The 27,786-nt window shown below is 44.9% G+C and overlaps 1 long non-coding RNA gene across 1 annotated transcript in view; it reads left to right on the top strand.

Moving 5' to 3' along the window:
- Nucleotides 1–27,786, top strand: part of LOC148684743 (uncharacterized) — a 617,223-nt gene that overhangs the window by 98,960 nt on the left and 490,477 nt on the right. The window lies entirely within an intron of this gene.

Here is a 27,786-nt window from a genome sequence, read left to right on the forward strand (position 1 = left end):
GTTTGCAATGAACAGTGTGGGAAGCCTGTCTAAGTTGACTGCTTGGGTGAGGCAACCCTAGCCAGGACAAGGGGCATGAGAACGCATAATTCTTTTACCTGGGACGCATTGTAGAGAGGCTTGTCATGACTTCACACTATTCCCAGGGCTCCAAAACTCCAGGTGATGCAAGTTACCTTCAAGGGTGCTCAATATCCAGGCCAAAGGCCACCGAACCTTGAGGGGCTGGTCTCCAGAACATTCACTACCTTTAATGCTGCCCAAAGGTGCTCACCTGTACTTTTTCTTCCCAGTCACACACCTTCCTCCCAGTTGTGACCAATAAACCTATTTAACCACAATGGCCCCTAAGCCCTTATGGCCCAACAACATCAAGTACGGAGAAAGCAGAAAAAGCCAGGCCAACAAGGCCAGTCTGTGAACAGGTGGAAAATTCCTAATCAGATCTGAAGCAAGTGGAACCATCGAGGCGCAGTGGGCCAAACTAAGAAGGCAAAATGCCAGAAGGGCCTTCTTCATTCTGTGTTCATCTTTCTCCAGGTTGGTTCCCTTCCAATGCTTTGGTGTACCAATCCATGATCAGGGATGAAGGCAGTTGGAACTCCAAAGATATGGAGGTTTGAGTACCCCAATCTTTGCATTTATTTCAGAGAGGATACTGTTGGTGACTTGCGGAAGTGAGTGGATAGTTTACCACACCTCAACCAGGGGGGTGTATCAGCAGAGTTTGTGACGCCCCAGCCAAGTCTTCAAAGATCTCCTGCTCCCAGCAGACATCTTCTTCCAGAATCCCTTGTTAAGGGGAAAACTCTCCTACACAGTCCAAAGTAACAAAGCGTTTATTGTCTTCAGACACGAGACAAAGCTAAACACTAAATCTACAATCTTATGGTATTTGAAGTAAAGATACATACCTACGGAGAGCTCCACCAACACTATCACCATGCTAGCTAACATTGCTGTGAAAAACCCACTGCCTCTTCCCCTGACTCTCATAGATTCAGTCAGACCCTGACAGCAAACAGGACAGGGTGTGACCATCATATAATGAAAGCAAAGCCCTAGAGACTATTATACCCTTCTCTACATTTCTGAACCTATGAGAGGGTGAATGATTCATGAAAATAAAATACTCGCTGATGTTGCTATGGTAACCCAGTGCAGCTGCTCTCTTATCTCTGAACATCTAGATGTGGGGAATGTGCCGACTCAATAAAGGACTATTCACAAGATAGGATGCCCACCTAAGCTCCACAATATGATTGTGTCCTTCCACGAAAACATGCATCGCACCATCCAGTATGGCAATTCATCCTTGGACACCTTCCCTATAAGGAGTGTGTGAAACAGGGCTGTTTCTCACCCCAACTGCAGACCCTCCAAGTGTCCCTATTTTCCTGGGATGTCCCTGATTTGGAGAAACCATCCCTGTTTCTGATTTGATCCTGGTATGTCCCACTTCTCCTTAGGATGTTCCTATTTTCATTGGAGAAATGTTGGAGGGTATGGAGTTATCCAAGCCCCGAGCCATCTAAAGGCAATCCTGTACAGCAGGCATCCCCAAACTGCGGCCCTCCAGGTGTTTTGGCCTACAATTCCCATGATCCCTAGCTAACAGGACCAGTGGTCAGGGAAGATGGGAATTGTAGTCCAAAACACCTGGAGGGCCAAAGTTTGGGGATGCCTGCTGTACAGGATAGGGAAGTTTTTTGTTTGTTTAAAAAAAGTTTTTTTGTTGTTGTTTTTTAAGTTTAATGATGGTGTTGGGGGACTTCAACGTACATGCTGATCCCACCCCCTCCTTAAAGGCTCTGAACCTGGTGTCTTCCATGGTGACACTAGGGCTCTCCTAATTTGTTTTGGGCCCCACACATCAAGCAGGCCACATGCTGGATTTGATCTTCAGTGCAGGCGTAGCTGTGATCATGTCCCCCTCTATGGAGGTGCCATGGTCTGATCACTATGCTCTGAAAGCCAGGATAGACTTCCTGCCCCCACCCTGCTTAGGTGGCGAGCCCACAGAGGCTGATGGACCCGGCCTGGTGGAACGCTCTCTCACAAGATACTAGGGCCTTGTGGTATTTGACATCTTTCTGCAGGGCCCACAACTGTTCTGCCAGGCCTTTGGTCGGGGTTCAGTGTGATTCTTTTCTTTCTGTATAAGAACAATCATTGAAGAAGCATCCTAGCCCGCTCACAAGTCCTTTATAAGACCAGTGGTAACAGCTGGCCCTGGAGAATATTAATCACTCTCAATTTTACCTGTGGACTACCATCTGTCCAGATTTTAATTTGTTCTTAACTAATTTTAAGATTTATTTTAACTAATTGATTGCCTGTTTTTATGTTCTTATGTTCTTTGTATACTGTCTTAGTTTCATAATGTTAGCCGCCCTGAGGTGGCTCTGGCCAGGGAGGGCGGGATACAAATATATTATTATTATTATTATTATTATTATTATTATTATTATTATTATTATTAATTATGTTTTTATATATGTTGGAAGCTGCCCAGAGTAGCTGGGACAACCCAGTCAGATGGGTGGGGTATAAATTATAAAATTATCATTTTGGAATGGGACATCCCTGTTTTCATCAGATAAATGTTGAAGGATATGCAACAGTCTTTGGCATATTCTTCCCCCTGTTGTTGTCCTATGTTCAGCTCAACTAAAGATGGTACGTACATTCTCAAGTGGTTGCCCATGATGTGGATATTGTAATGTTATAAACAGGAGGAAGTAAAAAAAAAGTACAATTATAAATGAGAATGAGAAACAGTCCTGTGTGCTGCTGTTATGATGCTCAGTGTGTAATAAGACAAGCAGGGGAGAGAAAGAGAAAACAGTTTAAGACAAGTCAACCACTTGGGCTAGACTTGAGTATATGAGTAAAATTTACTGAAGTCGTTTATCCTTTTGGAGGCCAAGGATATAATTAAAAATCCAAGTTCTATGCCGCTCTTAAACAGGAATCTGAATGCCTTTTTCTTTTCTTTTTTAGCCCATGACTCTCTTAAGCTAATTTGATTGAAGTGACTAATAAGCTCCATAACTGTGCAACTCAGATGTCTCTCATTCTGGGGGTTAACCTTTCACAGAGGCGATTTTCATAACCATTAAAATGATGAGGGGGATAATAGAGAGATAATTGCAGAAAACTGAGAACTTTAAGGATGCTAATCGCAGCTTTCCTAAAAAACGTCTGGGGGAGTAAGCACATCTGAAACCCTAAGTCATTTGTAACCAATTGAGGGGGAAATTAGAGCTGTGAAAAGATGGCGAGTTGAACTCAAGCACTGCACTGTCCCCTCTTTGAACTCCCGGCAATGAGTCTTGCAAGAAAGCATTCCTTTGATGACAGGGAAAAGTTTGAAACCATAGAAGAACTTCCAAGAACAGTTGAAGCTGGAAATGTGATGGATGTGCGGGGGGTGGGGGGGTGGGGAGGAAGCTTCACTAACAATATCCAAACTTAGTTTCTATTGAAATTCCTGAGATGGCAAATTAAGTGCATATTGTGTTAGAAGCCTTTAACGGCTAGCGTGTTAGAAGTCAAGTCCAAAAGTTGAGAAATCACACTTTCACATTATGTGGCATTGCAGCACATAAGAAGCTCTTTTTCTTTCTTTTTTAACTTTCGCTTAATTTTGCCTCTGGTTTACTAAACTGGGAATCAGGCAGTACTGTAAACAGGGAGTGGAGCAAGGAGTGTGTGGTAGGGGTGGGCTGACCCTGGTGTCACCAATGAGGGGGGTGACAAAATGCTGGGTGGCACGCTCGAGCCACATGTCTCTCCTGGGAGTGATGCAGCGGCTTGGGCACACACAGGCTCCATGCTGCCCCAAATGGTCCGCCCACCACCTCCCCCTCAGCTGTAGGGCGACTGAGTGGGAGGAAGCAGGCAGACTTCTCAGAGGCCCCACAGGTGACTGGCCCCACCCTGTGGGCAGCTGGCCCTGCCCCCATGTGCTGCCCCCAGGAGCCCGATCAGCTTGCTCCGTCACTGACTGTAAAGGCACTGGAGAAGCAGCCAAGAATGTAGTCCTCTTGTATAGGAGTGTCACAGGGACCCACTATTTCTGCCATCTATGGTCCTGCTATGTAGACAACTGAACTGAAGTGGGTAAATTGGGATCCGCTACTGGGTCACAGGTTGACCTAAAGTGGTTTGATACACCCACCGTAGAAATATCTGGAACAAATGCACATTTGGGCTAAAGGCGACTCCCTGAAGTTCAAAACATTGAAGGCCACTGGCCTTAACTCACCCTATCCTTTGCAAAATATTTCCAAGGTCCATTTAACTACTTTTGAAAGAAATGTTGTGCTCTTGGAAATCATATCTCATCAACTTTGAGAATGTATTATACTCTGCCAATCTGGCTGGGTTTCCTCAGCCACTCTGGGCAGCTCCCAACAGAATATTAAAAAGACGATGAAACATCAAACGTTAAAAACTTCCCTAAACAGGGTTGGGCCAAACTTATTCAGTGACAGCCCCATGGAGGCCATGCTTTCCACGAAGTCCCGAGAGGCCCCTTGTAAGGTTGTGTCGGTGTGGATGTTAAAATCCCCTAGGACAACCAAACTAGGTGTCTCCAGGAGAACATCCACCATGACCTGAAGGAGCTCAGGCAGGGAATCATTGGTGCATCAGGGAGGTTGGTACACCAAAAGGACTGTCCTGCCCCTATTGCCCAACTTCTAGAACATGGACTCAGAAAACTGGGTCTTCCCAATAGAATGCCTGGTGTAAGCTAATGACTTCCTAAAAATCACTGCAACCCTCCACTCCCACCCATATGACCTGGTTTGCTGTGCATAAGAGAAACCTGGTGGACCAGCAGCAGCAAGAACAGGCCCATCTGCTTCATCCAACCAAGTCTCTGTTACGCATATATAAGAGAAAGTGTGTAACTTGTTTAAAAGATTATTTTATTTCATTTTTCTGTTGTAAGTCGCCCAGAGTGGCCGGGGAAACCCAGCCAGATGGACGGGGAATAAATTATTATTATTATTATTATTATTATTATTATTATTATTATTATTACTTGTGGCACTGGGTTTTTTTTTCTTGGTCACACAACTATCCCATTTGTTGTTCCTATGTAATTAAAGATAAAACCAGAACATGAGTGACTACTGGCTGAGGTTATCTGGGTAAAAATCTTAACTCTTAGGTCTGAAGGGGTGGACTCTAAAATTAACCCAGTGAGGACTCAGTAGGATCAAGTGGTCACAGCATGCTAACTGTCTGAGGGCTGGATTATAAACCAGGAAGAGAAATACAATTGAATATACTGGAAAAAGTGATTGCCGGCTGGATAGAACTCTGAGCAGGCACACACAGAGAGAACAACATTTGGCTGCAAGTCTCACTTGTTGATTTCTAAGTAATTTTTTGTCGCAGTCTTGTTTTGTCTGTATCTCACGTCACAAACATCACATTGCAGACTACTAAATGAAGATGTTCCAACATTTAAAAACAGCTGTGTTCTATAATACAGCCTTTGCACAAATGCTTTGCGTACATAACCATAAATTTCCAGTTTCATCTAAAGCATACAGAGCTTCTCGTAAGCTTTCAGCAGTTCAGCTCATTTAAAATTTTGGAGAACAGCAATTCCACCATTGGACTGATGTTCCCACCCAACACACAATGTGTGAGGATGTGAGTGAGCTGGCTGTTGAAGGATGGCATCTTTTTCTAGAAGACGGTAAAATCTAAACATTTTCAGATGAGGAGGCAGCCGTGGATTCTGATATTCTTTTTCTTTTCCTTTCTTAAACCAAAAATAAATAAATTGTTGTCACATCAAGGGACGGCAGAGCCAAACCAATCAACACCCTATTTGCCTTTCTCTTTCTCCGGTCATGCTTTAATGGGAACAACCAGATCAGATCAGATCAGATCAGATCAGATAAGCCTATCCAGTGCCATGGTGCAAAGATCCCTCCAGCACACACACACCCCATTTCCCAGAGTTGCTGGCCTTTTTTAAGGGGGTGGGAACCCCAAAGTAAGTTGTACGTTGTTTTCTCCCCTGCTCCATTTTATCCTCACAACACCCCTGTGAGGTAGGTCAGGCTGAGAGGGAGCAGTTGGCCCGAAGTCACCCAATAAGCTTCAGGGCTGAGTGGGGATTTGAACCCTGGTCTCACAGGTCCCACACTCTAACACCACCCTGGTGGTGGTGCCATTGCCCCACCAGGCTCACCTGGCACAAGAGGTTCTGCAGGTGGCTGGTGCAGGTGGCGTAGGCGGCCTGGTCTAAGTTCTCAGCCACTCAGTAATAGCGCTCCAGCAGGACGATGGTCCGCTCCGGATCGCAGCAACCAAAGTCTGAGTACTGCATGCAGAAGTGGAGCGACTTGAAGGGCGGCTTGAAGTCCAGGCACTGCGGGTGGCCCCACAGCAGCCCCAGCAGCACGTGGAGGAGCAGCACAAGGAGGAGCGGCCACAGGCGGCACCCACGAGGAGCCAACACCATGCTTCCCTTCCTCAACGCTGCTGCTGTTGCACTCAGGACAGGTGCAGGCTCCTGGCGGCGAGGAAGAGGCGGCAGCTCCGGGACTCACCCTCGGCGGCCGGCCGCCTCCTGGCAGCCCTCGTGCGCTGTGAGCTGGCGAATTGGCCATGGGCGGTGCCCAGGAGGAGCCCGCACCATGCTTCCCTTCCTCGGCACTGTTGCTGCTGCGCTCAAGACAGGCACGGGCTCCTGGTGGCGAGGAAGAGGCGGCAGCTCCGGGGCTGCCCTCTTGCGCTATGAGGGTCTGGCAAAGCGTGTGCGACGTGGTGCGCCTTGGCGCTTTGGCAGCTCCCGCTGCCATGCCCTGAGGGCCCCTTCGCTGAGGGGGAGACGGGAATGGTGAGAAGCAGCCCTCCACTGATGTGGGGAGGTGCCGCGTCCAGCCTCCACCTCTTCCGTGGCGCCCTCCGGAACTTGGTGCCGTGGTTCCCCTCGCCACTAGCCTCTATGGTTAAGACGCCTCTGGGAACGATACCACATTACAAAGTTGAATAAGATTAATCTCTTCTACAGTTTCATGGGCTTCCAAATGACCCTGTGGAATTTGTTTTGCTTTTTCGTCCCACCACAAGATTGAAGTTGCCCTCTAGTAATTCTGATGTAGGCCCAAACCCTGTTTATGTGTTGCTCACATCTAGAACATTGCAGTGTGTCCTCTGAGTGGGGCCATGCTCCTGACTTTTCATCTTCCTTAAGCCTACTTGCTCAGTAAATTAACTGGGAAGGGACCTAATCCTGAATTTACAAGTCACTATCAAGTGCTCACCAAAAGAGCTTTTACTTTTCTTTATCATTCCATCCTCTCAGTTGCACCAGATTGCTGGCTTTCAACAGCCCTATGGATCATAGCTGTCAAGTTTTCCCTTTTCCCTTTTCTCGTGAGGAAGCCTATTCAGCATAAGGGAAACTCCCTTTAAAAAAAGGGAGAACTTGACAGCTATGCTATGGATCAGGGTCCCAAAACTAAGGCCCGGGGCCCGGATGCGGCCCAATTGCCTTCTAAATCTGGCCCACGGACGGTCCGGGAATCAGCATGTTTTTACATGAGTATAATGTGTCTTTTTATTTAAAATGCATCTCTGGGTTATTTGTGGGGCCTGCCTGGTGTTTTTACATGAGTCGAATGTGCCCTTTTATTTAAAATGCATCTCTGGGTTATTTGTGGGGCATAGGAATTTGTTCCTTTTTTTTTACCCAAAATATAGTCTGGTCCCCCACAAGGTCTGAAGGACAGTGGACCAGCCCCTGCTGAAAAAGTTTGGTGACCCCAGCTATGGATGAATGAATAGAAAAACTTTCAATGCCAAAGAACACGTGACTATACCATTCCATTCAGAATATTTGCAGGGAAACCAAAGCTATTGTACTACCAAATGCTTGTTTACAAAGCTATTGTACTACTGTACCAATCTTACTGCATGCTTGTGAAACATGGACCACTTATAAACGTCATCTCCAACTCCTCAAAAGATTCCATCAATGGTGTCTCCGAAAAATTTTACACATCACTTAGGAAGACAGGTGAACTAATGCCAGTATACTGAAAGAAGCAAAGATCACCAGCCTCAAAGCAATGGTTCTTCAACATCAACTTTGTTGGATTGATCAGATGCCTGTTTATTGTCTTCCAAAGCAACTACTCCAGGCATCCCCAAACTGCGGCCCTCCAGATGTTTTGGCCTACAACTCCCATGATCCCTAGCTAACAGGATCAGTGGTTGGGGAAGATGGGAATTGTAGTCCAAAACCTCTGGAGGGCTGAAGTTTGGGGATGCCTGAACTACTCTATTCCAAACCTAAAAATGGAAAGTGTAATGCTGGTGGTCAACAGAAATGGTTTAAAGAATCTCTCGATGCAAATAATAAAAAAAAAGTAGTATAAACACCAACAACTGGGAAACACTGGCCTGTGAGCCCCCCAATTGGAGAACAGTCTTTACCAAAGGTGTCATGAGCTTCGAAGACACTCGAACTCAGGACAAAAGGAAAAAACATGCTAAGAGGAAAGCACATTTGGCAAACCGTCACCATGATCAACTCCTGTCTGGAAACCTATGTCCCCACTGTGGAAGGATGTGTGGATCCAGTATTGGCCTCCAAAGTCACTTACGGACTCACTTACGGACCATGTACATGGAAGACAATCTTACTGGGCTATGAGTGATCACCAAAAAAGAATATTCCCAATCTCATCTACATCATTAAGACTCACTAGTATCACTGGAGTCATTTGCCAGCCGCAAATTGAACAAAGCTTGAAGCATTTGCAATTGAAATCCTCTTATTTTATTTACATAAGAATGCACGTAGAACTAGGGTGAGCAATGAAGGAAAAAGCAAGTTTCATATTCAACAAAGGATTGTTGTTTACACAAGGCATGAAATAAACACTCATTCTCTTTTACTTAGCATGCAGTTATAATGGAAATATTTTGTTTATATGGATGCTGGTATCAAAGGAATTTTGAAAAGCTAATTTTGGTTAATCACTGAACCAATGTGAAAACAGTTGATGGCGCCTTGGGTTTGTAACCAGGGAGCAGAAATTGCTGCATTGATTCAGACTGTGGTTTCCTAGGTTTTCTCTGGTACACTAAATTTCAGTTAGCTCAGTGGGCAATATGATTAAAGCACAGTGAGCGTATGACAACAACAACAACAACAACAAAAGGAGCAAAAGAGATAGAATCCACTCTCAAAAAGGTTACTTCCTACTCAAGCCATCTTACCCATAGGCGCTAGGGGTGTGGGGCACTCGGACGACGGGTCTCTGGGGCACCAGACCAAGAGTCTGAGGCCCGAGAGTTGAGTCCAGGGAACAGCCCACCCATTGGTCAGAGCGCTGTGGTGGGCTCTTCTGCTGCGGGTGGCTCTGCACCACGAGTTTGGGGGCGACTAAGCCAGCGAGATGCTGAGGCAGCCAGCCAGCTGGCTCCGCCTTCCTGCACAGCTGGGGCTGGGCAACCTGGAGGGGGGGTTTCTGGGTGGATCATTGCACCCCGGTGCCGCAGATGCTTAAGAAAGCCCTGGTCCACACCATACATTTAAAGCAAATTACTTCCCCAAAGGAATCCTGGGAAATGTAAAGTGCTGGGAATGGTACAATATACAGTGGTACCTTGCAAGACGAAATTAATTCGTTCCACGAGTCGTTTCGTATTGCGAAAATGTTGTCTTGTGAAGCACGGTTTCCTATAGGAATGCATTAAAATTTAATTAATGCGTTCCTATGGACAAAAAAAAAGTCAGAACAAAGTCAACCGTCAGCCTGATGGGGACATAAGAACGTGAGGGGGGGCGTGAGGCACCGCTGCCCTCCGGGGTTCCTGCAGGTCTGTCCCCACGGTGTGCTCGCTTCCCCGCCCCCCAGCTTGCCCTCCAGCCTCGGGAGCCGGAGCTCTTTCCCGCCCCCCATTCCCCCCTTTCTGTGGGTGCACATCCGGCGCCGACTCACCCGCTGGGCCCAGGAGCAGGTCCGTCCCCGCGGTGCGCTCGCTTCCCCTTCCCCAGCTCGCCTCCAGCCTCGGGAGCCGGAGCTCTTTCCTGCCCCCAATTTCCCCCTTTTTGTGGGTACGCGTCCGGCGCCAACTCACCTGCCGAGCCCAGGAGCAGCCACATTGCCCCCAAGTGCCACGGCCGCTCCAGAAAGTTTTAAGGTTCTGCCGAGCACCTCCGCCTTTTAGCCCAGGCCCAGCCCAGGCCCAGGCAGCTGTGCAGGCGGGGAGGGGGAAGCAGGAGGAGGGCCAGGGAGAGGCTCCCTCCCTCCTTCCCCAGCAGCCGGACCCTTGCCCCCAACCAAACAGCCAGCCTGCCTGCCGTCTACACGGTCACTCTCCCGTTCACGTGCAGCCTCTGGAGTGCAGGGTAGTGAGGCTACTTTGTCTTGCGAAGCACGGCCATAGAAAAATTCGTCTTGTGAGTCTCCAAAAAAAAACACCGCAAAATGCTTTCATCTTGTGAGTTTGTCGTTACGCAAGGCATTCGTCTTGAGAGGTACCACTGTATACATGGTGACACCAGCTAATGTGAGTTAAGAAAATGTCCCAAAATGAAGAATTTTAGGCTAGTATAACGTCACAAAGAATCACTAAAGCTTGAGGCAACATGCCTTCCAAGGTAAATGTCTTATGCAGTATTTGCAGAGAGTAAGCTGAAGAATGTTGGTGCAACAAACAGGACAGTCCTTCCAGGACAACTGACTGTTTCAATCATTGTTCTTCCTCAGCTGATTGTACGTTATCTGATTGTAAATCAAGATTCAATAGTGATATAAAAGTATTGTAATTATATTATTAGCCTGCAATGTTGCTTTTGGATTGTCAGATTGTTCTGTTTGCATCACAGGAGATCTTTTTTTGTTTGTTCAGTTATAAGCACAGTCAAAGGGTGCAGAAGATACTGTATTTGTGATCATGTCAGTTTGTCAAAAGACACAGAAAGCTCCAGAATAGAGTCAGGGCAATTGTCAACTTTGATAAGTAGTCCATACTTACAAGACGTGTAAACCAGAATTTGGTTTGCTTAACTATGCCCTGATCCCCTGGTTATTACCTAATTAACAAGGGGCAAATCTCTCTGGTTTTCCCAGCTGCTATGCTCCTTGGGGAATCCCCTTGTGAGCAAAGTAATGCATTTCAAAGTGTCTGGTTGCTATCTAAAATGAGTACTGAAACAACAATGAAACGAGTCGACCTTAGGCTGCCTTCGAATTCCCAGAGCTTGATATAGAAAAATGGGACAGAGATGTCACTTTTAAATATCTTATCTCGTTGCTTTAGAACACATATTTAACTAAGCTCAAGGACTTAATTGATGCTTATTAAAGCAGCAGAAGTCGTAAAACTTTATTAAGTTTTCAGTGGCTGGAGGGTGCTCAACCAGCAAAACACACAGTTATTTAAACGCTTGTGTTTGCACAACATTTTGTGTGTAATCAATGGCTGGGTTGATTAAAAATGACTCCTAAGTGGCAAGAGGAAGAATGATTTAAAATAGATTTCTATGTGAAATTTGGTGATGTGTTGCCCATGCTTTTCCTTGCCCTTAGCACCAGTTATGCCCAAGTCGATCATGCACTCTATGCCCTGCAAGAGGTGATCCACAGCTTTGTGACACATCCTGGTCAGGAAGCAGAATACAAACCTCAATTTCTCCCTGATGTGCTAATCCTTGCAGTGAGATTTTACATTGGAGGCATGTTCAAAAGCGACCTTCTGAAACAGTTGTGGGAGGGCTGAACCACACACTTTTCTAAACATGTGTATCAGCACATATTTTATTGGATCATCTCCCATCACAGCCCACTTTGACGGTTATCAGGATGAGCCCAAAGTCTCAAAGGGAAAAGAAAAGTGGATAACTGAATTCACCCCAAAAGTGCAGCAGCAATAATAATAATAATAATAATAATAATAATAATAATAATAATAATCCCCCGCCCATCTGGAGGGGTTTCCCCAGCCACTCTGAGTGGCTTTCAACAAAAGATTTAAAATGCATTAAAACATCAGTCATTAAAAACTTCCCTAAACAGGCCTGCCTTCAGATGTCTTCTAATAGTCAGATAGTTGTTTATTTCCTTGACATCTGATGGGAGGGCATTCCCCAGGGCAGGCACCACTACCGAGAAGACCCTCTGCCTGGTTCCCTGTAACTTCACGTCTCACAGTGAGGAAAGTGCCAGAAGGCCCTTGGTGCTGGACCTCAGTGTCCGGGTTGAACAATGGGGGTGGAGACGCTCCTTCAGGTGTCATCTGATCCTCTCTCAATGATGACCATGGGTGGTTGGTGGCTCTGCTGTTGGAGAAGACCATTCCAGGGGTTGAACTTGGGATCCTCTGTATGCAAAACAGGTGCTCTGTTGCTAATTTATGGTCCTTCCTACTGGAGAGGGCTTAGACTTGAAGTGAATGGTTAGATCCTTTTCCAACATGCTCAATGCGTGGGATGCATGCTGCAGAGAAAGGGGGAGTTATATCCGAGACCAGCAAGCTGGGCTCCTGCATACCCTGTCAGTCATGCACAGAGGGAGTAGCAGCAGACGTTAGTCATTTATCCAGGACGAAATACCTATTTTCACAAATTTACCAATGCATTTTCACCTGTAACGTATAAGCACCTTGCCAACTGTCCAGTCTGCATTTTTAACAACACATACTTCATATAGTTCCCTGTTGTTCTCAAATCATGTCCGCTCCACTTAACATTTGTGGCTATTGTTCAGACTTGCTTAATTTATTAAGACAGAACTGGCCACCACATTCCCTGTTACTATGGTTATGCAGCCATTCAGCACAAACATGTCCCCCCCCCCCCCCGGGAAATACAATTGTTCATTTCCCTCTCAATAGCCTCTTATGTACCACTTAAATTCACTGAATAGCAACACTGATGTGACTTCTGGTGGCATGTAATCCTCATTCTCATTTATTACAGGTCTCTCTCTTCGTTTGAAATTAATTTGGCATTTCAGGTTTAGCATCTCCTTAGTTTAACTTGTTTTTGATTGAGATGATTTACATTATAATTCTGTCTATTTTCATAAGTTGCTAATTGCAAGATTGACGGGATTTTTTAAATAAATAAATGAGAATATTAGAAATAATGAGGTTTTTAAAACCTCATTATTTCTAATATTCGTATTTCCCGGTCAGAAGGCTTGGGTACAATTTTATTGGTGGTAGAGGCACAATCTAGATCAGGCATCCCCAAACTCGGCCCTCCAGATGTTTTGGGACTACAATTCCCATCATCCCTGACCACTGGTCCTGTTAGCTAGGGATCATGGGAGTTGTAGGCCAAAAACATCTGGATGGTCGAGTTTGGGCATGCCTGATCTAGATAAAGGTGTTTGGTAAGAGAGAGAGAAAGGAAAGCATGGGGTGTAACCTACATACATATTAAAAATGCTGTGAAAATGCTTCTTTAAAAAAGTTTTGAAAAATATATAGAATTTGCCATAGCTCAGCATCGCCATCTAAGTGTCACATTTGTATGCTGCACTTTACAACACACTTAAAATGTTATATTTGCAGCTGTATAGCTGAGTCCGAAGACTGGTGCAGAGATGAGCCAGAATTTAGGAAGACTGTGTTGCTCAAGCAAGGATCCTATGGAACACAAAGTCCTTTATTATTTTATTCCTTCCAAGAAGGATCCAGTGAGCGTCTTTATGGATGGAGCCAGTGCTGGGCCTGAAAATGCTTCTCGCTGATGGTTGCCACCTGCTCACAACATGACGGGGAAATACACAGAGAATGGAAGGACACAGTACACTGATGTGAAGAGAGAGAACTTTCTTCCTCTTTCATAATACTGGGATGTAAGTCACTAAAAGAAATTGATTTACAGTAGGTCTGGGAGAGATAAAAGTTGGCATTTCTTCACGTTGGTGTAGTAATAGTTAGTGTATCAAGACATAGTGATAACAGCTCACTTAGATGTCTTTCCAAAAAGAATGGGCAGATTTCCTTTGGGGAATAGATCTAGGTGGATGCTTAAGTCCAGTCAAAGGCAACTATGGGGTTGTAGCGCTCATCTCGCTTTCAGGCTGAGGGAGCTGGCATTTGTCCACAGGCAGCTTTTACAGATCCTGTGGCCAGCATGGCTAAACCACTTCGGCCGCAACAGGATGATGTGACAGAAACCAGAGCGCACAGAATTGTCGTTTACTTCCCACCAGAGTGGTACCTATTTATCTACTTGTGCTGGTGTGCTTTCGAACTGCTAGGTTGGCAGGAGCTGGGACAGAGTGGGTGGTGCTGTGGTCTAAACTATGGAGCCTCTGGGACTTGCCAATCAGAAGGTCAGCAGTTTGAATCCCTGTGATGGGGTGAGCTCCCATTGCTCTTGAATAGATCTATCCATAGCTGTGAGTTGTGATGGCTATGAATGAATATGAAGGTGCACAGATGGGTGTTTGGGCTTCAAGTCACTCCAAGCCAGAGTGCAGGGGTACCATTCTTGAACCTCCCAGGGCCTCAGCCCTTTGGGGGGCCAAACTACTCAACTCCTAGGTACCCTGTATGCATGCATCTCCCAATACTGATAGGCACCACCGAAGTGGTACAAAGCAGGTTCTCTCCATAGGAGAGAGCATGGGTTGCGGCAGGGCTAACAAGACGACCCAGGGCTTTGGGGGCGGGTCTGTTTGGATGATCTTTGGCTTTGATTGGAGGTTTGATTGTTGCTGGGGATTTTTGCTTGTTGCAATTTGTTGATTGATAGCCCTTGCTATGTTTAAACCGAAGGAGCAGTTTGTGCTATCTCTTTGCTGCTCGCTTCAAATCTCCTGCCCACCCTCCGCTTTCTTTAGGCCCCTTTGCTTTGACCTTGCAGTGCCTGTCTAGGAGCCTGGTAGGAATTTTGCCACTTGGCTGATTGGCTGTTGTCAGGTGGTTTTTGCCTACCATGCTGCAATTAGTCACAACTTGTAAGGTTGTGGTAAGTCATTGGTTCAAATAAATTGGTCGAGGGGGGACGGATTTTGGCTGGGTCTGACCCTCATGTGATTGCTGCTGCCATATAGAAGTATTCCGTTAAAGGAATTCTGGGGCTCCACATGTTTGTCTGTTTATCCCCACTAGGGATCAGGACCACGCATGAGCCTCAGGGAACATCTGGGGAGAGGACAAAGAAGGGCTTGTGCCCCCTGCCCCGTCCTCTCTCAGGGGCTGCTTACTTACTGACTCCCCTACTAGGCTAGAGGGAGTCAGATCTGTCCCAGGCGGGAGACAGATGGCTGGGAACCAATGACTAAGCAACCACTCACATTTTGATTGTATTTTAATAAAAAAGTTGTGGCCAAATTTTAATGCCAAAAACCTTAACAAAAATTATGGTGTCTGTGTGAGTTATTGGGGGGGGGGGGGTCCTCTTGGTGCCTTGGCACGCAAAGCAGCCCAAGCAAGAAGTGGATCATAAAACAAACTACAGCCATACCTCTTGTTACGAATGCTGTGGGTTGCGTATGACACGAAATACGTACGCGCCGAACCCGGAAGTCCCGGAATGGGTTACTTCTGGGTTTGGCGGTTTGCGCATGTGCAGATGTGATGAATGATGTCATGTGCATGCACAGAAGTGCCAAATCGCTCAGGGCACATGTGCAGATGTGGCGCTTCATGTTGCGCACTGCTCATTTTGTGTACGGGGCTTCGGAATGGATCCCGTACACAACATGAGGTACCACTGTATGTACATGCCTATACAGCAAGTGTGATTTCAGAGGGTCTGCTCAAGGTTCTGTCTTCGGAGGACTGGTCTGTCAAAATGTGCCATTTACAGAAGGCAACTTTGCCTTTAGATGAGTTAGTTCGCACCCTGCAAGTGCTTCAACTGAAAGCATAAAAGCATGCCGCAATACAGAGGTGACCTTGGGCTTTTTCGTTATTATTTATTGTGATCTCTCTAGGCATCCTTATTTAGTAGTTATGAAGGTTTTACTAGTGCACTGTGAACTACTGTATATTCCGGTGAGAGAATTTGCTTGCAGTTCAAATTAGGTTTCAATTTGGGTTCCTCGCGTCATATTTTCTCCTGGTAATTCAAGGTGGCATATTCTTTTACCACAAACGAGGAGAAAGCAGTTTATAAATTTAAGCAAGTTACAGCCCTTCGAGCTCTTTCCTATATACTTCAGTTCTCATTTCCTTTTCATAATATTTCCCCCCTCTCCGTGAGCACTCGAGGATTGAACATTGTAAAGGTCTAGCTGGATGCTGAAACTGCAGGAGCCTAACATTGGACTACGGGATGATAATAGTAAAAACCAAAGGTGACACATCACAGAGTCAGCATCATTTGACCATGATCTTGCTACATGGAGACCAGGTCTAATATGGTGGCTTCTACACAGGGAAGAGCCTCTGCAGTGGTACTTCTAGGTATGGACTCGATCCGTTCCGGGGTGATTCGCATCCCAAAAAGTCCACAACTAGAGCGGCACTTATGCGCATGTGTGAAAGCGTGATAGAGTGCTTCTGTGCATGTGCAAAGTGCGTAGAACGTTTCTGTGCATGCGCAAAGTGCGCAGAACGTTTCTGCGCATGCGTGCGCAGCAAACCCTTCCAGGTTTGCCGCGTTCTTATCTTGAAAAGATGCAACCCGCAGCGGACGCAACATGAGGTATGACTGTATAGGAAATTCAAATCAGGGACCTTCAAAAGCACATATTACTATAGCATGGTGAGAAGATGTATTCTGCGGTTAAAAATACATCTTGCATAAGTCGGTCATCTTCCGCCACTGATCACCAAATTTGATCACCTATGGCCCTCCAGATGTTGCTGGACTACAACTTTAGCCAACAATGACACCACCAGCCATTGTTTATTCTGTCTGGGGCTGCTGGGAGTTGTAGTCCAACAACATCTGGGTGGCCACAGGTTCCCCAGTCCTGCCAAAGGGATTGCAATGGTGTGAGAAGTTCATCAGAGTGCACTGTATTTCCCATCAGCACCATGCAGCAGAGAAAAGTTGCATGCAATAGCAGTTCCCTCTAGCAGATATTCCATCTCTTACTTTTTCATACATAGATTTAATTTTTTACTTTGGATTTAGCAGCAGTCTCCATGACTCCATCCGCCCTAGTATTTAAAAACGATGTAGTCATTTTTGCCTGGGGAAGCTTATTTTCTTCATCAGATGGAATGTGTTAGTCATTATTTTATCTCACAGCATGGATGGAAGTCTGTGCTCCTCCCTGCCTAACCGCTGTTTGCCTTCTTTCGTTTCATTAAAATGCATTTCTAACTGGAATTTTACCAGGTGTCATTCAACAGATTAAATAGAATCGGTGATACCTGCATCAGACAAAATGAAATCTGTCAGCTCGTCTGGATAGGATTAGCAGTTAATGATTTTTATCAGACACCGGCATCAGAAGTGACGTTTGTTAGGACATGACAGCACAAAAATGGAGAACGTTGCTCATCTCAATCAGACAGATATGCTACAGGAACCCATTTGTTGTTTATAAGTCTCTGCAAATATGGTGATTTATGCTGCTTTACATAGGCAGGTTATTGACACTGAGATCAGTGTTTGCTGGTGATGGTGCTCATTCATCATCATTACCATGGAAAAATATTAGGATAATTTTGACTAATAAAATAAACCTAAGTTTACAGGTAAGAAGTAAATGACCTTTTACAGTGCATCTTCTGTTGTAGATATTAATATTGTGCACTTTCAAGCAACTGGAAGCATAAGAACTGACTCCTTTAGGAAGAAATAATTGTTCAGGACTATAAAAATATCATTCGAAGTTTAACTGGTAGAACTCTTCAAGAACAGAACATAAGCATCAAAGAGACATCAAAAATATCCATACAGTGTATTGTGCTGTCCAGCAGAGGCTCAGCTTAGAAAATATGAAATAATACAAACAGACCTTTAAGCAGACATCTTTCTTTTTAATGCCATCCATTTCCTTGGAACTGTTTTGCTTGAGAGCTTCATTTACATCCTTCTGTTCTGTGTCCAGTTCAGAGAAAGACACTCAGCCACCACCCTTTCAAGATGGTGAATTTGCAACTCAATACCTTTGTCACCTGATCTAAGGTTACAACAGTTTAGCAGGCTTCCTCAAACTCGGCCCTCCAGATGTTTTGAGACTACAATTCCCATCACCCCTGACCACTAGTCCTGCTAGCTAGGGATCATGGGAGTTGTAGGCCAAAAACAACTGGAGGGCCAAGTTTGAGGAAGCCTGGTTTAGAGTAACAGAAAGCAATGAGCATTTATTCATTAACCTGTTGAGGAGCCCAGAGTCCTTTAGAAAACAATGGAGGAAAACCTTAATGTTAGCAATACACATGTAGCCATGTTCCATTTTGAAACTTCGTTAATTCAGTTTCATTTCTGTGTGAATTTTAATCAACACAGTTAATTAAATCAATTATACTTAACATCTTCTAGTCTTAAGCAGACTTGCAAGAAAATCCACAAAGTTACGAGTGCACAAGCAGTTTTAATAGTCCATCTGTATCTCCTTTTTGCCAGGGACGTTTTCTTTACATTAGTAAAGAAAAAAGTGTTTTAAACATGTTATAACACTGTGAAACCAGATGGCGCTATGGACTTCAATCTTTCAGCAACATGATTTTTTCATTATGAGATTTACAATGCATTTTCCTGAAACATTTTTTTATGTGTCTAGATCCAGCCTAGGAGAATCCAATAAGTGGATGAAGTTGACTTGGGGTCTGTAGAAACTGAGAAGCTGCCAGCTTCAGTTCAGTAGTTTACCACATGAGCCCACAGCCCACAGACAGGACAAGCCCTGACTGCAGTTCTCCATCTACAATGTACCATATTTAATTTGGCGAGAGCACTGTCACAGAAAAGGGGCACAATGAGGGGCAGACAGGGTGATCCAACTTGTTTATCCCTCTCTCCAACAATATTTTTTTCCATCACTTACAATAATACGGTATGTCTCTGGAGCAGAATGATGGTGACACTTTTACATAATTGATCTATAATTTCTTTACAGCAAGCCATGTTATGGGAAATAAATTACATATGGGATGATGCACACAAATTCCCTCATTATTGGACACTCATCACAAGGTTCCACATGCAGTCATCAACATTTATATTACGACATACTAATCGCTAAGTGATTATATTAACAAAAAGCGAATGCTGATTGTTCCCGTGGGGGTAAGGATGAAATCACACGCCCTGATTTGCATTGAATAAAATGATCAAAGGGTTCAGTTTTTGTTTTATCTTTGAATGATTGACATACACTAAAGTATTGTGGCAGCAGACTGAATATTAAAGGGAATGTGCGGTTTGTAAAATAATAGGTATCAAACGACTATACTCGCAGCGAAGGAAATGGATTCAAATTTGATGTCATTTTAGAAATTGCAGAGATACTGTGAGGAGGGCTTAGATTTTAAATCAGTGTATACAATATTCTTTGGATGGAGTATAATAGGTGCTCTGATGTTAGGACTGACACAATAAACCTTAAAGTGAGATTAAGGGCTTTATTTTTTTCTTTTTCTGGAGAAGAACTAGGATTGTGAATTACAGCCCAGATGTTTTGAATCAAGTTGTCAACAAGACAACTTGCCTTTTCTCTTTCTGTGTTCTCCACATGGCATGTTTTAGGGATGCAGAACAGCAGCAGGTTAGATGGAGCAGATAAGAGTGTCAGCAGCACAGGAAAGATTTAAAGGCATGTTTGATGCAGGCAAGCAGCATTCAGAGAAAAAAAGCTCTAAGGGAATGCTAAGAGGAGAACAATTGTTCTATTAATATAACCAAGTAAATGTTAACCTTGGCTACAGGTGCAGTTAGAATTCAATATTATTGAATTTTCAGGTCAAATATTTGCATCTCCTCAGTATTTGAGCTGTGCAATATTTTGTTATTACTGGCCGTAGCATCTTGGACCAAGCTGCAATGCAGAGCCACAGAAGTGTCCTATAGATATTGCACCACCTCGTAAGTGCTGGTTTATTAGAAACTTTCATGCTAGAGCAGGCATCCCCAAACTTCGGCCCTCCAGATGTCTTGGACTACAATTCTAGTTTCATTTCTCGTGTTAACCTTCTATTCTGTATGTATTTCAGTGGAATCTATTAATATTAATCACAGTCATAAAATTCTGCTGATGAGCTAGGGTTTATGGTCTGCTTATTTTTTAGATATATATAAAAAAACACAATCTAGTTCCATGACAAATTTCTACATTTCCTAAATCTAAGTATAAGAACAACAGAGTCACCTGCTTTGCTCGCCATAACTGATTAATTCCAAGGTAAGCAGACATGACAAATGTTATGCAAATCTTTCTCTTTTGCTAAGAAAAGCATTCTTAATTATAGGAGAGCTGGCTCTGGAATTTTCCTTCTCCTCACATCTATGCATATTTTTGGGTGTGTGATCCATCAATTTCAGGTTTTGACAGAATCTATGCTTCTCATTAAATATATGCTAGCATTAAAAAGAGGTTCACGTTTCTGGCATTAAAACAAAATTATTCAGCATCAAAAACTGTACTGAATGCACTATTAACAAACTTCAGGCTACGGTGAATGCAATGAGAAATAGCAATATCTTTAATAAGGACCTTAATAGTTCATTTGTCAATGTGTGCATTTGGCTTTTCTTGTTCTGTGCTGTCTGGGGGGAAAACAATTATTAGTGTTTCAAAAATAGTCAAGAGAAAAACCTTCAGGAGATGCTTGTGTTTAACCACCTGTGTAAGACAGAATTTGTGTTGGATACTTGCTCTTCTGATGTACAGCAACACAGGAAGTTGTTCAATATTGTCTCATTGAGTGACAATTTCTTTGGCGATCACTCGTAGCCGAGTAAGATTGCCTTCCATAAACACAGTCTTAACACTGAGTCTGTAAGTGACTGTGGAGGCCAATTCTGGATCCACACGTCCTTCTACAGTGGGGACATAGGCAGGGCCGCCTTAAGCATGCCCGGCGCCCTGGCGCCATGGTGTGACGGATCCCTATGGTGCGCCCCCCCTCCCTGTTTCCCAGTGCGGCCGCCCCGGGTGCAGCTGCACTGCGTCACCCACCCTGCTGTAGGGCCGGCCCTGGGCCAGGGGGCACTGCCTGCCCCCTGTTGCAACGCCCCTGCACGCGGCGGAGGCGGCCCCAGGCCCGCGTGCCTCCGGAGAGCGGCCTGAATCCGCTGAACAGTGAAGGCGCATCTGGGGCAGCCTCAGCTGCGCCTCTCAGTGGGCGCAGCGGCGCCCCTGGTGGCCTGCTGCCCTGGTGCCCCGTGCCACCGGGGGCGGGCCTAGATCCGGCCCTGGGCATAGGTTTCTGGGTGGGAGTTGATAATGGTGATGGTTTGCCATGCATGCCTTCCTGTTAGCACGTTTCTCCCTTGTGTCCTGAGTCTTTAGTGCAGGGGCAGAGGAAGTCCATGATGTCTTTAGTGCAGGGGCAGAGGAAGGGGAGTGCAGTAGGTGTGGTCTGCCCCAGGTGTCACCACTGAGGGAGCCAGGCAGCACTCACCGCTGGGCCTGCAGCGCGCCCGAGCCACGTGTCTCTTCTGGGAGAGACGCTGTGGCTTGAGCGTGTACAGACTCTGCACTGCCCAAACGGTCAGCTCGCTGCCTCTCCCCCCCCCAGCTGTAGGGTGGTTGAGTGGGAGGAGGCAGGCAGACTCCAGAGGCCCCACGCTGTGCCCTGCCTCTATGCGCCCTCGCGTATCTGTTTACAGTTAATTTGTAAATATTTAAAAAACCATTTCCATTCTTTCTATGAAAAGTTTGTTATCTTGATTTCGTATTTTTCCAATAAGTTTCTCCATTTCTGCATAAGTTTTTGTATCCATTCTTCTTTTGTCGGGATTTCATCCGCATTCCATTTTGGGGCAAGTAACATTCTTGCCGCTGTAGTCACATACATGAATAAATTTCTATACAGTTTGGTAGTTTGGGTAGTTCTGCCACTATAATTCCCAAAAGGAAATCTTTTGTTGTTGTTGTTGTTTAACGACTGTTATTTTAAACATCTTTTTCAATTCATTTCTTGGTTCGTCCCTAGTCTGCTTAGCAGCCAGACCACTCTCTTTCCTGGCTGCCGAGCGGACTTGGGACGGGCAAAAAGGAAGAAGGCCCAGTGCCTCGCCGGAAAAGGAGCTGGCTTCTGCCACTGCCACCAAGGGCCACCTGGCGATCCCGCTGCATGCACCAATTCGAGGAGACCCTTTACAATCCAGTGTATGCACCAGACTAGCCAGACAGCCCTTGGTGGCGGCTCCTCCTCCAGTGAGACGCTGGAGTTGCCATACGTCCAGGTTTTCCCTGACATTTTTAGTGATTTTTGGAAATTCTACCTGGATGCTTTTTTTGACGGACAGATCCCAGACATGTCCAGGGAAACCCGGACATATGGCAGCCCTATGAAAATAGGGTATTCTGTGGACAAAGAGGGGAAGGTGCTGAGCTAGCCTGAAATCTGCTGGCTCCCGAGCCAGCCCCTCAGCTATCAATTCACAACATTGGGCCCAGTCACGGCACAAACTCTAGGCTGAGTTCCCTGGAGTATTTTTCTTGTCCTTCTGCCCTGGCAAGCATGGTCTATGAGGCTGTGGATATAGTAGGGTCCGTACCACTCCGTCATGCCCCATGGTTGCCCGGTCCAGCTTTGGATTCCCCTGCCATATAATTCTTGGAATAACTCATCCCATGTAAAACAAACATCGCTCTGATTCTATTTCAGAGGGAGAATAGAATGAGAAACAGCTGGGGTGGTATTAGCTAAGTTTTACTCAGAGTAGGAACATAGAAATTAATGGATACGGCTTAGGTCCATTAATTTTAATAGATGCACACCGACTAAAACTTAAATGCTACCCCTGAACTACAATTCGGGTGAGCTGCTCCGTAGCTGAATCAAGACAAAGGATTTTGAAGCACATTACAGGGGTTAATTAGCTGATCGACGCCATGATATTTGTGCAATTGATGACGGCTCCTTGCAAATTGTTCTCTGCCCCACCACAGGTATTAATGCACTAATCTTGGCAATGCTGAACAAATTATCACCACTTTGCTACGGGAAAAGGTTAAAAGTGTGCCTATTTAACCTACAATTAAGTTCTAATTATTACTGACGGTATTATTTAAAAGCGCATCATGTGCATGGAGCAGGTGTAGGGAACATTTGTTGTATTGCAGCTTCCATTAGTCCCAGCAAGCATAACAGAAGGCCTGGGATGATGGGAGTTACAGTTCAAAAGCCTATCAAAGCGTCCCCACACCCGATACACAGCTTTTCTCCTTAGGTGCATGAGCATAAGCAACATAGAGTTGACATTTGCCTTCTAGAATCTGAGCTCTTTGTTTCAAAGCTTAATCAATAGGGCCGCCAGATGTCCAGATTTTCCCGGACATTACTGGGATTGATGTCTGGGGGGGAATTTCTGAAAGGTGGCACTCCTTTGTCCTGGATCTTAGGCAAGTTGATCAAAAAATTGGGGGTTTTCCTTTAAAAAAAATTTTTTTTTAAGCAGCCCAGCTATTTTAGGGTCTTCCTTAAAAAAATCTCAACAACTTTCAAAGTGTCCTGGTTTTTACTTTTTGAAATATGGCAACCCTATCTTAAACCCTAAACGGCCTCGGCCCAGTATACCTGAAGGAGCATCTCCACCTCCATTGCTCTGCCCAGACACTGAGGTCCAGGGCCAAGGGCCTTCTGGCGGTTCCCTCACTGAGAGAAGCCAAGTTACAGGGAACCAGGCAGAGGGCCTTCTCGGTAGTGGCACCCGCCCTGTGGAACGCCCTCCCACCAGATGTCAAAAAGAAAAATAAATACTGTACCAGACTTTTAGAGGACATCTGAAGGCAGCCCTGTTTAGGGAGGCTTTTAATGTTTAATTGATTATTTTATTTTTCTGTTGGAAGCCGCCCAGAGTGGCTGGGGAAACCCAGCCAGATGGGCAGGGTATAAATAATAAATTATTATTATTATTATTATTATTATTATTATTATTATTATTATTAAGCAAAATATGAAGACGAGAAAGTGTGCAAGATTATACACTGCTGCCAGTACAGTGTTTTCCCCCTGTTGCTTTTGAAGCAGGATCACAAGCTGAACTTGAATCTCACTCAAAGCCCGATTCCCTCTATTTCTGATATTCAGACCGGGTCAAATGGCAGCTGTTGTTGGCCAGAGCAGTTAGCAATGGGTCTCAGTGTCGGGAAGATAGGAGGGCACAGGGAACTCTCCTGTGATGAGTCTTTCCAACATCTCATTTAAACCAGCAGCTCTAATACACTTTCATAATATGTAGGTGTATTTGAAGACTAGAGTTATAAACCTGGCATTTTCTAGCATGTCATTCATTCAAGAGAAGTGACTAGGAGTGACCTGGATTACTGCTAGATAAGCCAAAGATAACACGGTATTTAATCACTAACAATATTGCTTTTCGTGGAACTAATACCGGCTCACCAGGAGCTGTGTTCAGCTGCAGTTTCCTTCTCAGATCTCGAAGTTTCAAGAAGGGAAACATACTGCAAAACAAAGTCAGATCATTTGCTCATACAGCCCTGTTCTTTTCTCCTCCGATGGGCAACGACTCTCCAATATTTTAACAGAAGTCTTTGCCAGCTCTGCTATTTGAGTTCGCTTTAACGTTAAGCTGAGATATCCACGTGAGAATTTGTATGTATTCGTGCTATGCACACGAAAATTGAGGTTTTCCATCATCATTGGGGGGAAAAGAAATTGTGGGCCGGAGGAATTCCACCAGAGGGATTTGTGAGCAACTTACAACTGCCAGAAATGACACCTTGACAAAAAGTGGTTGTTATCAGTTTGTGCGGCATAATGCCAAATGGCTTTCAGATCTTTAAAAAAAAAAAGCAGGAAAAAGGCAGGACTACAAAATGGTGCAGGCAGTGTTTTTCTCAAAAAATGTTTAGGGGTATTCCTATTTTGACTCAATAAAATCACCATTTTATAGTTCAAATCAGGAAAAATGAATACAGTAAATGGACAAAAGTACAAAGATTAACAAAGTGTTTAGGGGTATGCGTCCCCCCCAGAAAAAAAGCACTATGCCACCACATCAACTTCCCATCAAAGGGGGTGTCACCCAACATTGTACTTCTACACTCCTTCACAGAGAGAAACACTTTGTGCTTTTCCCCTTTCCAGAATGGAAGAGCAGGTTGGCATCCCACACTCGCATGCAATGAGATGTGAACATGTTTAAAGATATGGGTTCAGGGGGGGGGGAAGCTGAGCCAAAAAATCTCTTGTGCATTGTGGGTTTTTGAGGTGAGACCTTGTATAGGAGGTAAGGTAAAGGTAAAAGGTAAAGGACCCCTGGATGGTTAAGTCCAGTTGAATTTGACTATGAGGTGCAGCCCTTATCTCCCTTGAGGCCAAAGGAGCCGACGTTTGTCCCCCAGACAGCTTTCTGGGTCATGTGGCTAGCATGACTAAAGCGCTTCTGGTGCAACGGAACACCATGACGGAAAGCAGAGCACACGGAAATGCCATTTACCTTTCCGCCGCAGCGGTACCTATTTATCTACTCGCACTGCCATGCTTTTGAACTGCTAGGTTTGCAGAAGCTGGGATGGAGCAATGGGAGCTCACTCCATTGTGCAGATTCGAACCACCGGCTTTCCGATTGGCAAGCCCAAGAGGCCACAGTGCCACACGCTCCCTGTAGGAAGAATATCTATAAGAGGCCCTGGCAATCCCACTGATGCCTCTGAGTACCATGTTGGCAGCCCCTGCTATAGAATAGTATAGTAGAATAGAATAGAATAGAAATTTATTCGCCAAGTACTTACATACTTAATTTTACAATGTAAACATACTTTATACAAAATATCTGTGTGAGGATCGGAGTGTGCAAAACACTATTTCAAGCAAAGAGGAACCACTCCGACTGCGCCTGGAGCTTTTGCCTTCTGTCCCCGTAGTGACTTCAGAACAGGTTGAGGTGGCTGTTGGTGCCTCTGGCGCCGAGTGAATTGCTCTAGTTGACAATGCTTGACTTTGCTATAAAACTGATTCAGGTCGTTTGCCAATTTTTGACTCCGGGGCAGAAGAATATGTTCACTTATATTCAGTAAAAGAAGATGTTCTCTTACATTCAGAAATGTTCTGTAAATTCTTCCAAAGAGTAGCCGAGACATGTTTGAGAATTGAGTCCGAATCATAGGTTCGTTTTGCCACTATAATCTTCCTTCCTATAGGAGGAAGGGGAAATTGATCTCTGCCCCTTCCACCAAAGGAAGATCTACTAGATCTCAGTGTCATCAGTGAACAGAAAGAGACCTTCCATTCAGAGATGCTAGGCATTCTCTAAACGTGTTTTGTTTTTAAAGGAAGCGGTGTTTGAAAAGAACCCTAACATCACTTCTGAAGCCATGCACATGTAAAGCCACTTGCCACAGCTGCACAGAAGGAGCTCTCACAAGATGCATGCGGCAGGCAGCCTTTTATTAATACGTCATGTCAGCCAGGGAGAAGCGTGCACACGAAACATATGCGTTATAAAACAAACAAACAAACAAACAAGGAAGTGACTGCCGAGTCAATAGAGCCACAGCAGAACAGGAGCTATTGACTTGACTGTGTTAATATAGTGCCAAAAAACGGATAGCTTAACTACAGTGCAAAAATATGAAACAGATGCTGCTGAGTAAAAAGCTGTAAAATTTAATTACTCAAGGCAGGCACAGAGCAGAAAGTGAGTGTGTTTATGAGTAGTAGATTAATTTAATCTTTCGGGGGTTGAAGTCGTTATTACTTCGGGTTTCATCAGAAGAAGGCAATGCCTTTGTACATTTCAGCAGCAGGGTTGGGAATAATAATGCTCTCCCCTTCCCATAGAGCAAAATTGCACATACCAATATGTATTTGTTTCTGGTAACAAAAATAATAATGATAATATGCCAGAGCTAGTTGGCCAGGCCGGTCATGTCTCCCAAATAGTCTCTCAAGTACCCTTTATGCATTTGAAGAGACTTGCAGAAGGTATGTGATGGACAGGCTTCGAGAAATTGTGGGGCATATCAGGGCCTTTCTTAGCACACGCCACCCTGCCCCACTCCAGGCCTGTCCGGATAAGTTGCACTTATGCCATTGTCAGAAGAGTGGTCCCACAGCTCTGCTCCCCCCCCCCCAAAAAAAACCAGCCACTCATGGTTGGTTGTGTCATGGAAAATGGCAGAACTCTGTGCACCATGGGTTATATTATCCATACCGTCTCTTCTGCACAGTACTATCAAGTTTTGCCTCGGATGAATATAGCTCAGGCAAACCAACAGGACAAATTGTGAAGAAAACTCATACAACCTTGAAGACTCAAAAGATTTCTCAAGGCTTGGCGAAAAGTTGTCTCTGTGGGGCTGGTGGGAGCAGGGCTATCTTATTTTCATAGTGGTGAGTGCTCTACCTGAACAAGCAGACACACAAGTCAGGATGGAGAAAGACATTTATTGAAACTTCAGCAGCAGTGACTTCATCCTGGTTACTTGTTTAGCTTCTGGTCATGGGGCAGAAAACCTGCAGCCCATGAGACTCCAGAAAATTCTGGTTTGGATTGGGCAGGAAAGTGTTTCCTCCCTGATTCTCTAGTCTTTTTGTGTGTGTGTGTGTGTGTGTGTGTGTGTGTGTGTGTGTGTGTGTGTTTTGAATAGTACAACCTAATTGTCACTTTTTTGTGCATTTTGCAGAACCCTGACCTATGTACCCCTTTGGGAGTATTTGGTTATAAATTTTCCCCCTTTCCCT

This window comes from Zootoca vivipara, chromosome 8, assembly GCF_965207765.1.
Source record: "Zootoca vivipara chromosome 8, rZooViv2.hap1.1, whole genome shotgun sequence".
Classification (NCBI taxonomy): domain Eukaryota; kingdom Metazoa; phylum Chordata; class Lepidosauria; order Squamata; family Lacertidae; genus Zootoca; species Zootoca vivipara.